The following is a 12,934-nucleotide window of genomic DNA, read 5'->3' on the forward strand; positions in this document are numbered from 1 at the left end:
TTAAATTCCATGTTGAAGTCTATGGTACCGCCCTGCATCACCATTTCCTCATTCAGTGCGAGGCTCTCGCCATCCTTGAAAGCAAAGATCAGTCTCTGTCTCGACATTTTTCTGCAGACGACAAGAAAAATGTATGTGGGCATGTGGACTGAAACTTGGCATGAACAAGAACAAAACAAAGTATTTATTAAAGTAAATTTTAGCTTATTTTAGTGAAAGGAATTTTGTATTTATGTATGAATTTTGTTTAATTTTTGTGGAACATTATACTCAAAAGTGGAAAGGAGAAAATTTGAAGTTTAAAATTTTTTCTCAAAATTTTTATTATATTGAGGTTAATTATAAAATTTGGACCCGGTCATAGACATTTCGCCGCATAGATAACCCCAAAATAATCAAAGTTTTAAAGTTTCAAAGCAAGTAGAGGCAAGCATCATCAGGTTGCGTAATAGGTTTTCAGATATCGTCCATTTATTGGTAACATGGGTCTTTCACCCTGGAAGTCCACTAACTGTTAGGCTCCTCCTGTGTAGATCTTTTCAACCTTTGGAACGACTAATAGTCCCTTCTAAGTTGGCTCAAATTTTCCACCTATTTTGCAGCGTGCAAGAATAGGCCTTTTGAGGAGAAGTACGATAAGTACGAGGTCGCCAACTTTGAATGTCCTTGAGCGGACCAATTTGTCATGGGCTTGTACCATCTTTGCGGGGTAAAGCTCCAAATGTTGTTGTGCTTCTAGTCATTTTTTTTTAATCATTTTCCCTCAAGAATTTTCAGTTCTTCAAGTCTGAGTTTCGCACTTTCTTCTATTGTTAATTGGTTGGCAACAACAACTCTAAGAGACGGTGTCTGGATTTCTAGCAGTAGCATAGCCTCGGACCCGTACACGAGCATATAGAGTGTACTCTGAGTGTGAGTCCTGAAAGTTGTCTGGTAGGCCGACAAGGGTTCTAATAGTTTTTGTGCCAATCCCTTCTATTTTCATCCAATGTTTTCTTCAAAATCTGTACTAGTGTCTTGTTGAAAGCTTCAGCCAAATCATATGCTTTGGGATAGTAAATCATAGAGTATCTCCAATATATCCCGTGTCTCTTGATGAAATTATTGATTTTTGTGCTTCTGAAAGCTGTCCCATTGTCAGAAATTATTCTCCGCAGTACTCCAAAACGGTAGACAATTTGGCTTTTGAAAAATTGAAGGACATGCTGTGTCGTAACGCCCATTTGGAGAAGTAATCTGTAGTGGCAAATATAAACCTGTGACTTTTGGAAGATGGAGGGTCTATCGGGCCTATTATGTACGTGCCCCAACACTCGAATGACCATGAGGAAACAGTTGGGTGTAACACATTCGGAGGCTGCTGTCAGACCACCCCATGCACTTAGCATTGGTGACATTTTCTGGCTGTATCCATGCGGTCGGACATCATTGCTGACCAATAATTCTCGAGTCTTTTGATCTTCATTTTCATTTTCGGCCCTAACTGGTGAGCGCCACACAATCCGACATGTACATCTTTGACAATATTTTGTGCTTCGGCTCTTCTCAAACATTGTAACCACATCTGGTCAACTGATCTTCTGTATAGAACGTTTCCCATCAGAGCATAAGACATAGCCCTTCTTGTGATGTGGTGTGCTTCAGGCTTTCCTTCTTGCAGCTTTCCAGTATGTAAATATTTTATTAATGGCTTTCGCTAATCTTCGTTGCTGTCTGCAACTGTATTTATTGTTTCTTGTTCTCCGAGCCTGTGTAGAGTTTCGAGGTCAATCTGAGACAAGACTCGTCTTCCTTGCACTGTGATTTCAATGAAATCCTTTGGAGGCATGCAATGTCCACTGATGGTATTTTGCTAACCTTGGTTTCAGAATTCTATATTTTCTGGCGCTTGCTGGATGACGAGTTGAGATTCGACTTAGATGGTAGTGTTTGTTATATCCATTGAGATTGTCATTCCCAATCAGGTGATCAAAGCTTCATATTTGGCTTCATTGTTGGGGCACAGCTCTGTCAGGTGGTACGAGAACCTCAACATACCCTTATCTGGCGTGATAAAGATCAAACCGATCCCTACTTTTCCCTATCCCTGCTTTTCCTGGTATAACTTTGCCTGATCCTTTATCTTTTTTGGCTGATGAAGCGCCATCGTAGTATATTTCCCAGAGTTGCACACTAGAAAATTTCATTTATAGTATTTTCTCATCTGGTAACTCGTTGAGAGAAGACACAGCTGGCAATGGGTGTGCAGCGAGAAAGTCTACTAGTATCTGTCCTTTGCTAGCATGGAGGGGAACAAAAGTTATATTAAATTGCAAAAAGATCATTGACCATCTTGCCAGACGTCCGAAAAGTGTTGGTCGGGTCATCAGATATTGCAATGGATTAACTTTTGAGATAAGAGTAATCTTATGAGAAAGCATGTAATGTTTAAGATTTTGAGCAGCAAAAATTAACGTCATACAATGCTTCTCAATCGGTGGATACCTTATTTCCTTCGGTATTAGACGATGAATCAAGTAGTATAGTGCATTTTCTTTACCCTCATCATTGATTTGTGCTAAGAGAGCTCCAAGAGAGTCATCTAAAGCCACAGTATAAAGTATCAACAATTTCCCTGGGATAGGGCCTGCCAAGACAAGAGGTGTCATTAAATATTGTTTAACATCCTCAAAAGTCTACTGGAATTTCTCTTCCCAAACAAATTTGGCATACTTTTTAATTAATGTTGAGAAAGACTGACACCTACCGGAGAGATTAGAAATAAATAGTAGAAATAAAACGTCTCAAATATGCCAACTTCCCCTGGAAGTAATGTAGTTGTTTTAAAGTTTTAGTAGGAGGCATTTCCAAGATAGCATTAATTTTATCTGGGTCGATCTCGATTCCCCGATGACGGACAACGAATCCCAAAAATTTCCCATAGGTAACGCCAAAGGCGCACTTTAAGGGATTCATTTTAAGGTCATATCGTTGTGACCATTCAAATACGATCCTCAAATCATACAAATGGTCTATTTTTGTTTACTTTTAATGACCTAATCATCCAGATAGCATCCTACTTGGTTATGGATGAGGTCGTCAAAAATCTTTGTCATTGCTCGTTGATATTTTGCTCTGAAATTCTTTAGGCTGAACGACACCAATGTGTAGCAGAAAATTCCGATCGGTGTTCTGAAGGCTGTAAGTGCTGCATCCTCAGAAGCCATCTTGATTTGGTTGTATCCCCATGATCCGTCAATGAAGGAGAAAATTTCATGTGTTGAAGCGATATTCACCATCATCTCTGGTATGGCTAGTGGAAACTCGTCTTTTGGACATGCTTTGTTCAAATCTCTAAAGTCAACACAAACACGGATCTGTCCATTTTTCTTCTTAATAGGTACAATGTTAGCCAACCATGTGAGGTACTGATCTTCTTTTACAAAGTTGGCGTCTGTTAATTTCTTCACCTCGACGATGACTTGTTGTTCTATTTCGAGGTGCATTCTCCTTAAAGCTTGTTTTACTGGGATTATATTCTTGTCCACCCCAAGTTTATGGACTGCAACCTCTGCTGACAGTCATGGCATTTCATCATAGCTCCATGCGAAGCAATCTTTAAATTATGTTAATTGTTTGATCAATTATGAAGATTCTTCGTCATTGAGTAAAGAACTTATGAATGTAGTTTGGGGTTGTTCTTCAGTCCCGAGGTTAATCTCTTTCAATTCATCAATGGTAGATTTAACTTCCTTCTCAAATTGTAGGAGAGCATCTTCTATTAGTTGATTAGTAGAGTCATCCTCTATATCGAAGCAATCCTCCTCTGACTCTCTAGTAACAATCACGTAAAATTCAGAATCATCGACTGGTCTGATTGTACCAAGTCCGAGATCTTCTTTTGAATTTGGAGTTTGACTTTTACCATTCCATAATTTTTCAAAAAGTTGAAATTTATCTTTTGGAATTTATTTTGGTAAGCGTCCCAATTGAATTAACTTTTGAACACAAGACAAAAATAAACCAAAAGGCAATTTCATTAACTCATTAGGATCATCATCCAAATTTACATGTTTTTCAAGCTCAGTAGAGGAAGTAGCACAGTAAAATTTGATCGGCGTTGTACAATCACTACGGACTTCATTGACCTTTAAACTCTTGACCTTTTGAGGGAGAATCGGAGTAAGGGTCATAGCATTCACATAGTGGTTTATCCAATCACACATTGTTTCATATTCATTCTTCTCTGTATCTTTTAAGGATATCCCGTACTGAGGTTTCTTCATAATCATTATCTCATCTTCAAAACTGTCTTCATCACTAATGTTGATGGTTGGCCTAGTCCTTTCAACAATTAAATTGATCCTTCCTCGTCCACGTCCCCGGCCTCTACCTCGGGTGCGCGAACTGAAAGAACCTTCACCAACTCGTATTAAGGGAGTGGTGGAAAATTGCTGAAACGGAGTTGAATGGCCTCCTCTTTGTAATTCTTCTGATTCTTCATCTTTGTTTGTGATTCTTCATCTTTTTTTGTGATAACTTCACGAGATAAGACAGTTCTTTTTGGAGGCGCGTAGTAGGTAGCATCTTTATGGATACCAACTTCATGCATTGAAAATGGTTGTAGATCTCCCTTGATGATGATGCACTGGTGTAGAGATGATGGAACCATATTATGTTTATGAATCCATGGTCCACCCAACAGAGCGTTAAAAGAGGTCTCGACCTCGATGATATGAAATTTAGCAGTTGTCATGAGTTCTCCAACATTCATAAGTAATATAATTGATCCAAGGGCTCTTTCTCCCTTTTAGTTGAATCCTCTTAACATTATTTTATTGACTGTAAGTTCTTGTGCTTAAATATCCAATTAGGTCAATGTTCATAGCCTCAGCAAGTTAAGAGATGCTCGAGGATCTACTAAAACTCTGGGCAACACAAATATACCAATGTTACCAATGTTGACGGAGATGTAGAGTGGACGGTCATGGTCAGCGATACCGAGCAGCAAGTCTTAATCTGTGAAGGTTGCCCCAGGCTATTCTTTCAATGAACAAACTTCATATGAGGATGTGTTGACCAACTGAGCTAGGTAAATTTCTGGGTCAAGCAAAGTGGTAACCAGCGACTCTCTTATTTCCTTTTACAGTATCAAAGACTTCCTAAGATGAGCTAACACGTTGTAGTCTATTTTGTATGATCCTCCGATTTTTTCTTGATCTTGTGGTTCTTCCACTGGTGGAAGTGGGGGTATGTCCTCTCGAGTCATTATCTGCTTTCCTTTGTTGGTTGGAGTTGTTCTTGGTGGTAACACTTTTCCGCTTCTTCAGTGTAATTTCTTCTTCTTAAGGTAACTTTGTTGAATTTTCCAGTGTTTCTTCTTTGTCAGAAAGATCTAAGTTGATGACAAATGACGTATCGTGGTGCTCGAGGATTGGCTCCTCAATTTCAGTGTTGTCGTAGCTGTTATCGTTGATGCCTTCTTCGGTATTGTTAACGAGTTCCCGGACTCAACTACGACTTTGAGGATCGTTTTGGGGATTGAGATCAAAGCTAGATTGGTCATAATCAGTTACGTTATCACCAGAAATAGCTAAAATGTAGCCAAAATTACCATGATTGTACTCATAAGTCCCTGGAGGAATAAAATGATAATCATACAATGTCAAGGGTTCGAGGATTTTCTAAAATTACCATGATTGTACTCATAAGTCCCTGGAGGGATAAAATGATAATCATACAATGCCAAGGGTTTGGGGATTTTCTTCCCCAAATTCAAGACAACTAATCTGGTAAAGGTGGCCCCTATCCTACCCCCTATGCTATCAATCTTTGTAGTGACGCTTTTTTTCTTCTTCTTTGTCCTTGACGATGAAAAATCTCCTGACGAAACTTTCATCTCGGGCTTGGTACACCGAGGACTCTTAATGGAGACTTCTCTTGATGTAGACTGGATCTTCTTCAGTATTTTCATGGATGATCTGCTCCCGACCTCATCCCATCCTCCTTCAATATTTGTAGAAGATTGTTTTGATGAATCTTGTATTTGATTGAGGACCCTCTTGAGTTTATCCTAGGTGGTTGTACTGCATCCATCTATTCCAGTATATGGATCGATTGGGGAGATTGGCTCGGTCGAAATCATATTTATGGAACCTTGTTCAGGTTTGCTTAAATATTTTTTTGGGATTGTTATGTTCCCTTCTTTAAGGTTCCTCTCAAGCCAGTCCTTAAAGACAAATCACTTTTCTATAGTGTGCCCAAGCAACTGGTGGTATGTGCAATAATTTGGTTCATTCTTCCAATCCACCTCTTCGGGCTTCTTTAGGTCTGGTAGTCTGATCTCCAGATTCTTAATCAGACTTCTAAATATTTTAAGTATAGCTTCATCTTTGAAAGAATGCACCGTTTTACGTCGTTCTGACACGGACATTTTCTTATCCCTTGTTCGAGGTGATCCTTCTTGAGGTGATTGCTGGTTGGATTGACCACTATATTTCTGAGCATACTGTGACGAAGAGTGATGAGGATCTTTGGCATATATCTTACTCGATTGTTTTCCTTTTTCAATGGTCGCTACTACTCTGGATTTCTTTTCGAACACTCTGGTCACCTTAGCCTTTTTGTGTGGCTCCATGTGCTTGATTTCTTCGTGAAGACTGCTGGCTTTACTGAGTATATTTGATGGTGAGTCCCTTGAGCATGAAAGCTACTTGTCCATGAATGATCTTAAGTAGAATTTCAATCGCATGATGTTCCTGTAACTTAGGTTCACATTTCATGCTAAGGTTTCTCCACATTAAAATATAGTTCACCAAAGTTTTGCTAGGCTTTTATTTTTTCATCATGAGCTCTCCAATAAACACTTGATGTTGCGCCCTGGCAAACTTTTTCACAAACAACTGTTCCACCTTGGAAAATGTTTTAACTGACCCGTTGGGAAAGTCAGTGTACCAGTCGAAAGCAATTCTTGACAAGATGCTAACAAACTGCTGGAAGAGTAGAGCTGCACCATTCCTCGTGTTGCCACAGTTGGCTCAAAAATGTGCTATATGCTGCCTGGGATTTCCAGTCCCATCAAATATCTTAAAGTTTGGGGCCACAAAACCCTTGGGGAAAGGCACGATATCGAATTCCTCCAGGTAAGGTCTACCCTTTAAAACAAATGCACTACCCTTAGATTGGGCTAATCCGCACTTATTCAACCATTTGCTTGAATTCCTTTTCTGGTATAACACCTAATGGAGAATCCTTTCTATGTTGTTCATCTCTATTTTTTGAAGTAACCTCTCTTCTTTCATCTGTGATGTGTATGATTTCCGGCTGATTAATCTCTGGAGAAGCCAATTGCGACGCTTGTGATTGCCCCTGAATAGTGGACATGGCGGTCATGGATGTGGCCATTTCTTTTATTCTTTTCTCCAGTAGAATAACTTTTTCATCCCTTAGGAGGATATCCCTACGCATATCATCTATGTCGTTCTCTTCAGTGCGAGGTTGAGCCTCGAGCGTAGATGTGGCGGTCTTGTTTCAATTACATGGACATCCATGAAATCTTCTTCCAAGTAATCATTGTAATCAAAATTTTTCTCATTTCTATGGACGGAAACTCTGTGTTCTCGAGCTAACTTAGAAATCTTGATCATGAGTTTCTTAAATTTTTCTTCAATTATTGATTCTTTGATCGCTTTAAGATCTGGAGGACCCTGATAGACATCCTCTACTTGTTCCTCCATCTCACTGGATATTGTTGCGACAATGTCAGATATTTCAGACCCTGGTTTCATTCCCGGTACTTGTCCTGCGGGCTCACTGGACTGTATCGGTGCAACAACCTTGGCTACCCATACCTTTTTTTTTTTCGACGTTTATTTTTCGACGATGATGTCTCAGGACGGAGTGTCTTAGGTGAAACATCAGTACGTCGAGGGAAAATATGCTCCACGTGGTGTAGAACGACTATAGTGCCAGGTAATTGTCTTGTCTTTGCCTTTGGGATTATAGGAATATCTCCATAATGGGTGACAGATAAGATTTTCTGACCTAGTCTTGACATAGCCGGTCAATGTCATACGGTCTTGGTGGCGGTATAATCAGTAGTAATCACTGCAGTATCAACTCAATTCCCTAACCAGAACCAAATGAGGATGCGAGTAGGTGGCACTCCAGTTGTCTTGTGAGAATGTCTGGCGGACATATGTCCTTCAAAATTTCCTTTCATGCAAGGGGAAATTGCATGTCCCACCTGTTTAAGTAAGTTGCTAACTAAACATCCTTCTTTGGTAGCTAGCCTTTTAAAAACTGCACTGACTCGGGTGATAGGGGTGAACTTCTTTACCTCCTCACCATGTCTATGAAATGATGGTGAAGCGACAACGATTCTCCGGATACTCTCATATCCATTGGTATCCGTCAAAGGATGGAATCTACTCCCTCATAGGAGTGGATAAATTTCTAGTAACACTTCTTCATCCTGATGAGGCTCCTCCTTAATGGGTGTCCCCTTGGGAGTCTGGGCTTTGATGGCACTCTGAACACTTCTGTTGCGGTTCCTCTTTTGAGTTCGGGTTAGTTGTATAGTCCTTGAACTTGATCCGATTTCAAACACGGGTGGTGGGATAGTTAATCCATAAGTCGGATCCTCAATAATCATTACTTCCTTCCCCTTAGCAGCAGCAAGGATAGCAGGTTTGGCAGGTGTCGTGGCGGCGGTAGTTTTAGACTACTTGCAGGCAGGGAAGTTTTGAAGGCAGTTCAGGTTGAATTCTGCAGACAGTTCTTGTATTTCTAGAGCGGCAATCTTCATAACTACAAATAGGGCTTTTCCGAGGATGACGTTGAGATCTTTAAATCCGGCTCCAAAATTAATGGTAGGAGCAAGGTTATGGGCTTTGTGGCTCGTTGGCAGGTTGCAGGAAAAGGCCAGTATTGGGTAGGCCATTGCAGCAGGCTTGAAAACAAAAAGTTTTGGGGTAAGCTATATGGCCAAAACCTCAAATTTTTTTGTTTAGTGCAAGCACTGAAAGTAGAGGTTGATCTGTAGACCGGGTGGGTCTTAATTTATGGGTATATATTATTATTTTTTTAATTTTGTTTGAGAAAGTTAAATGTGGAAAATTTAATTAATATAAAAAAAAATTTTAAAGTTCGTGCAGCACAACATGATTTGGTTTAATTTATTTTTTTAATTTTGTTTGAGAAAGTTAAAATTTGGAAAATTTAATTAATATAAAAAAAATTTTAAAGTTCGCGCAGCACAACACGATTTGGTTTAATTTTGCAGGATAGCAAATCAAATTTGGAAGGGAGATGTGAAGTGTTTAGAAACTAGTGCAGGACCTATTAACAAATAAACAATGCCTAGGTGGAACTAGTCCACCGACACACCTATTAGGGGTTCGACCCCACAAAAAAATTTAAAAAGTCCTTAATGGCCTCCTGAACTCTTCTGTTCAAAGATCGATGAAAATATAGTCCTGAAGTCCAAGGAGTTAGACGTACTTTCCCAAGATAGAAATGGGTAAAGTATGCCAACGGAAGAAGGGTAATTTGGTCTGAGAGGGACATGGACACATTATCGATGTGTGATCGATGTGTGAAGATTGTGAAGATAATATTTCTTTATTTGAATGGAGAGAAAAGCTTGTCCCCAGTGGAGTTGTCAGAAGCTGTCTGCAGTATTTTTTGTTGGAGGAATTGCCCATAAGAAGCTGTCGGTCACCGGAATCAAAATCTCGTTGCTTGCTTCGAAAGGACATTTCAATTTACATATATATTTAGTTTTAAAAAAAATATGAAATTAAACTGACCCCATATTTTTCATAGTTTAAATGAAAGAGCACTATATCTCAAACCATGTATCTATCCCGAAAGATAAACACAAGACTTGAGGATGAGGCTCGATAAAATAAACCCTATAGTTAATTAGATCTTAAATGACCAAAGTCACCTAAGAAGACTCTCGATAAAAATTAGGAAATATTATCTTCAAGGAGTTTCAAAGGGTAGGACTTTTCAATGAGATCCGACGTAGAGGTGTGAAAGGGGTTTGGTTCAAATTTGGTACATTTTGTTATAGAGTCCAAAGGAGGAAGAACTAGGGGATGCCATGGATCGACAGGAGAACCTCGGTGACTTCTCAAGCTATCCTAATCCATATTTTTTTATAGTTTAAGTGAAAGAACACTAATACATGCCAATTTTATTAGTTAGGGCTTACATTCGTGTGAAACGATCCCACAAATAGCTTGGAAGATGTGAGGATTTAGATCATGAAAAACGACAACCTCAGAATCCTAAGACGAGTTACGGCTTATATTGTATAACAGGGATATATGAAGGCCTAATTTCATTTAAACCATGAAAAGCCTCGTTAGCAATCAAGGCCTAATTTCATTTAAACCATGAAAAGCCTCGCTAGCAACCGTAGGAATTCCCGATCATCCCGTAGAGATGTGTTAATTTAGTTACAATGGTAGTTTTGTATGATGTTTGTGATTAAATTTTAAGTTGTTTTATATTTTGAATGTTGTGGCAGTGAATTTTATCTTGGTTGATTTTAGTTTTAGTTTTGGTTTTGGTTTTGTGGCTATCCTGATAGTTTTATTTCTCATCCAGGGTGACATCATTGTTTAGCATGCAAATTTGTGTAAGCATAAAAGTACAGTATGAAAGTACAAGAAAGACAAGGCTGAAAACTGTAAAAACGTACCTGGCGAGTCTTCTCGTTCCACCACCTGAAACTCAAAAGGCATGTTAAGGCAGTTTATATGAAATGGGAAAGTAAATTTTTGACGACCTACCTAAAACCTAGGTCATATCTTGGTGGGTCCTTAGAAGTTTAATTAAGGATAATTTTTGTCAAGCAAAACATGTTAAGTTTAGTAGATCTTCGAGGTATCTAACAGGTGAAGGAAGAAGCAGGTCCATGCTTCCCTCTTATCACTTAGTGAAAAGTCTCGAGCTCATTTAAACTTATTATGTTGCTTTATAATTCATCTTATGAACACCCTAATGCTCATTGATGTCTTAATTATCCCTAAGAATAGGGCAATTATCATTTGTAATTTAATTTTGAAGATTATGTGGGTGAAGACCCTTAAAGAGGCAAGTTAGTGTTGTTGGAACACTTAGCCAAATTTTTGTCCTAATTGTGCCTATAGTGTTTGAAAGATGTTTTAATTTTAATTTTGTTTTGTTTTTCTAATTCTCATTTAGTCAGTCTTGATTTAACTTAGATTTCTACAAAGCCCTTCAGACCTAGGTGAGTGTCTTAATTAGTTTTGAAAGGTTAAGCTTTAGGTGATCATGATTCATTATTGGAATTTCATTTGAAAATCAAATAGGGGTATTAAATTGATTAATTATTGACTTCAGAAGTCATACCCATAAGTAACAGTTTCATAAGTCATAGTTTCATTTTATTTTAGTAAACTTCCAAATTTTAATAATCTAGAAATTTATTAACTTATCCTTTTAACTAAGAAAGTACGGTTGGTTTCTACCAATTAACCCCCTATGTTTCCAACATCTAAATAAACTGATTAAGATCAGAGGTTGCCCATTTCCCTCCTTGAATTAAGCTTAAATGTTAATTAAGGCTAAATTTCCAAAATTACACATTTGCCCCTAAGGCTCTAACACTTCATAATTTGTCAAATTCAATTCTAATGACTTTCAAGATTTTATATTACCTCTTTCATGGGTCAATTAAGACATCAGAGGAGAAAATGTGATTTTTCAAAATTTAATTTAATTTATATAATTAATTTTAAGCAAAAATGATATTTTTCAAAGAAAATTTGCCAACTTGACCAAGATGAAGCGTAATCATTTGAACTTTTTACCGAAGGTAGACCTAGACCAAAGAAGCCTTTAGACCAAATTTCATGATTATTTTAATTTTATTTGAATTTTAAGAATTATTTCAAGTTCTGGGGTGTTTATTAATTATAAAATAATTTAAATTTGAAAAATTTAATTTTATATCATTTTTAAATCTCTCTAATGTCAAGGGACACATAGAAACAAATTTCACATTTTCCCAATTTTTTTTTGAATTATTAGAATTATTTTAGTAAAAAAATCCATTTTTAGCCTTTAAAATTTATTTTTAGTTTTCAAAATTAAATATCTTTATTTAGAAAATTAGGAAAAATATTCTAATTATTCCTAAGTGCTTAGGAAGAAATTTAGAACATTTTCCTAAATTTTTTTTTTTGTGATTTTTATGGATTTTTAATTATTTAAATATTGAAAAATAGGCTAAAAATCAAGTTTTTATTTTAAATACTATTTTAACTTTAGAAAATACCCCTAATCATGAAGAACTAAAAAAATATTTTTTTATAAAGTATTGAGTTATATTTTGATTTTTAAAAATCATTTATGTGCCAAAATGATATTTATCTTGAAAAATTAATTTAGGTCATCAAATGGACTCAAAATACTTTAAAATTTTTAATGAATTTCTTATGGTGAGCTCTCTGGATCCTAAAAAATAATGGAGATAAAAAACAAAGTCATTTTGTTGTTTGTAATTTTTAAAATTAATTATCTTAGTGATTTAGGGTTTATGACGATTAGGTGTATTTTGAATGACTTGGCTCATGAGAAATTTTCTTAAAGGTTCTCTGCTCATCATAAACCTTCCAAAATTTTCTTGAATTTTTCGAAACAACAAGCTAATTTCCATGATTAATTTAAGCAAATAATGCACATAAACTTGAAAAATACGATTCTTTGTCTAGGGTCCTTTAACTTTGAAAAAATCAAGGAATGTTCCTTTTGACAGAGGCTACAACATGCCAAAAATCCAAGCTATAATGTAATGCCTATATGCATGGAGAATCAAAAGATTCCTAACCCAAATAGATTTTTTAAAAAAAATTAAACATGCATCAAATGGACATAAAATTTAATCCACATTATTCTCCTCTATTCACTAAGGAAGAGC

This window comes from Phalaenopsis equestris, unplaced genomic scaffold, assembly GCF_001263595.1.
Source record: "Phalaenopsis equestris unplaced genomic scaffold, ASM126359v1 Scaffold000002, whole genome shotgun sequence".
In the NCBI taxonomy this organism is placed as follows: domain Eukaryota; kingdom Viridiplantae; phylum Streptophyta; class Magnoliopsida; order Asparagales; family Orchidaceae; genus Phalaenopsis; species Phalaenopsis equestris.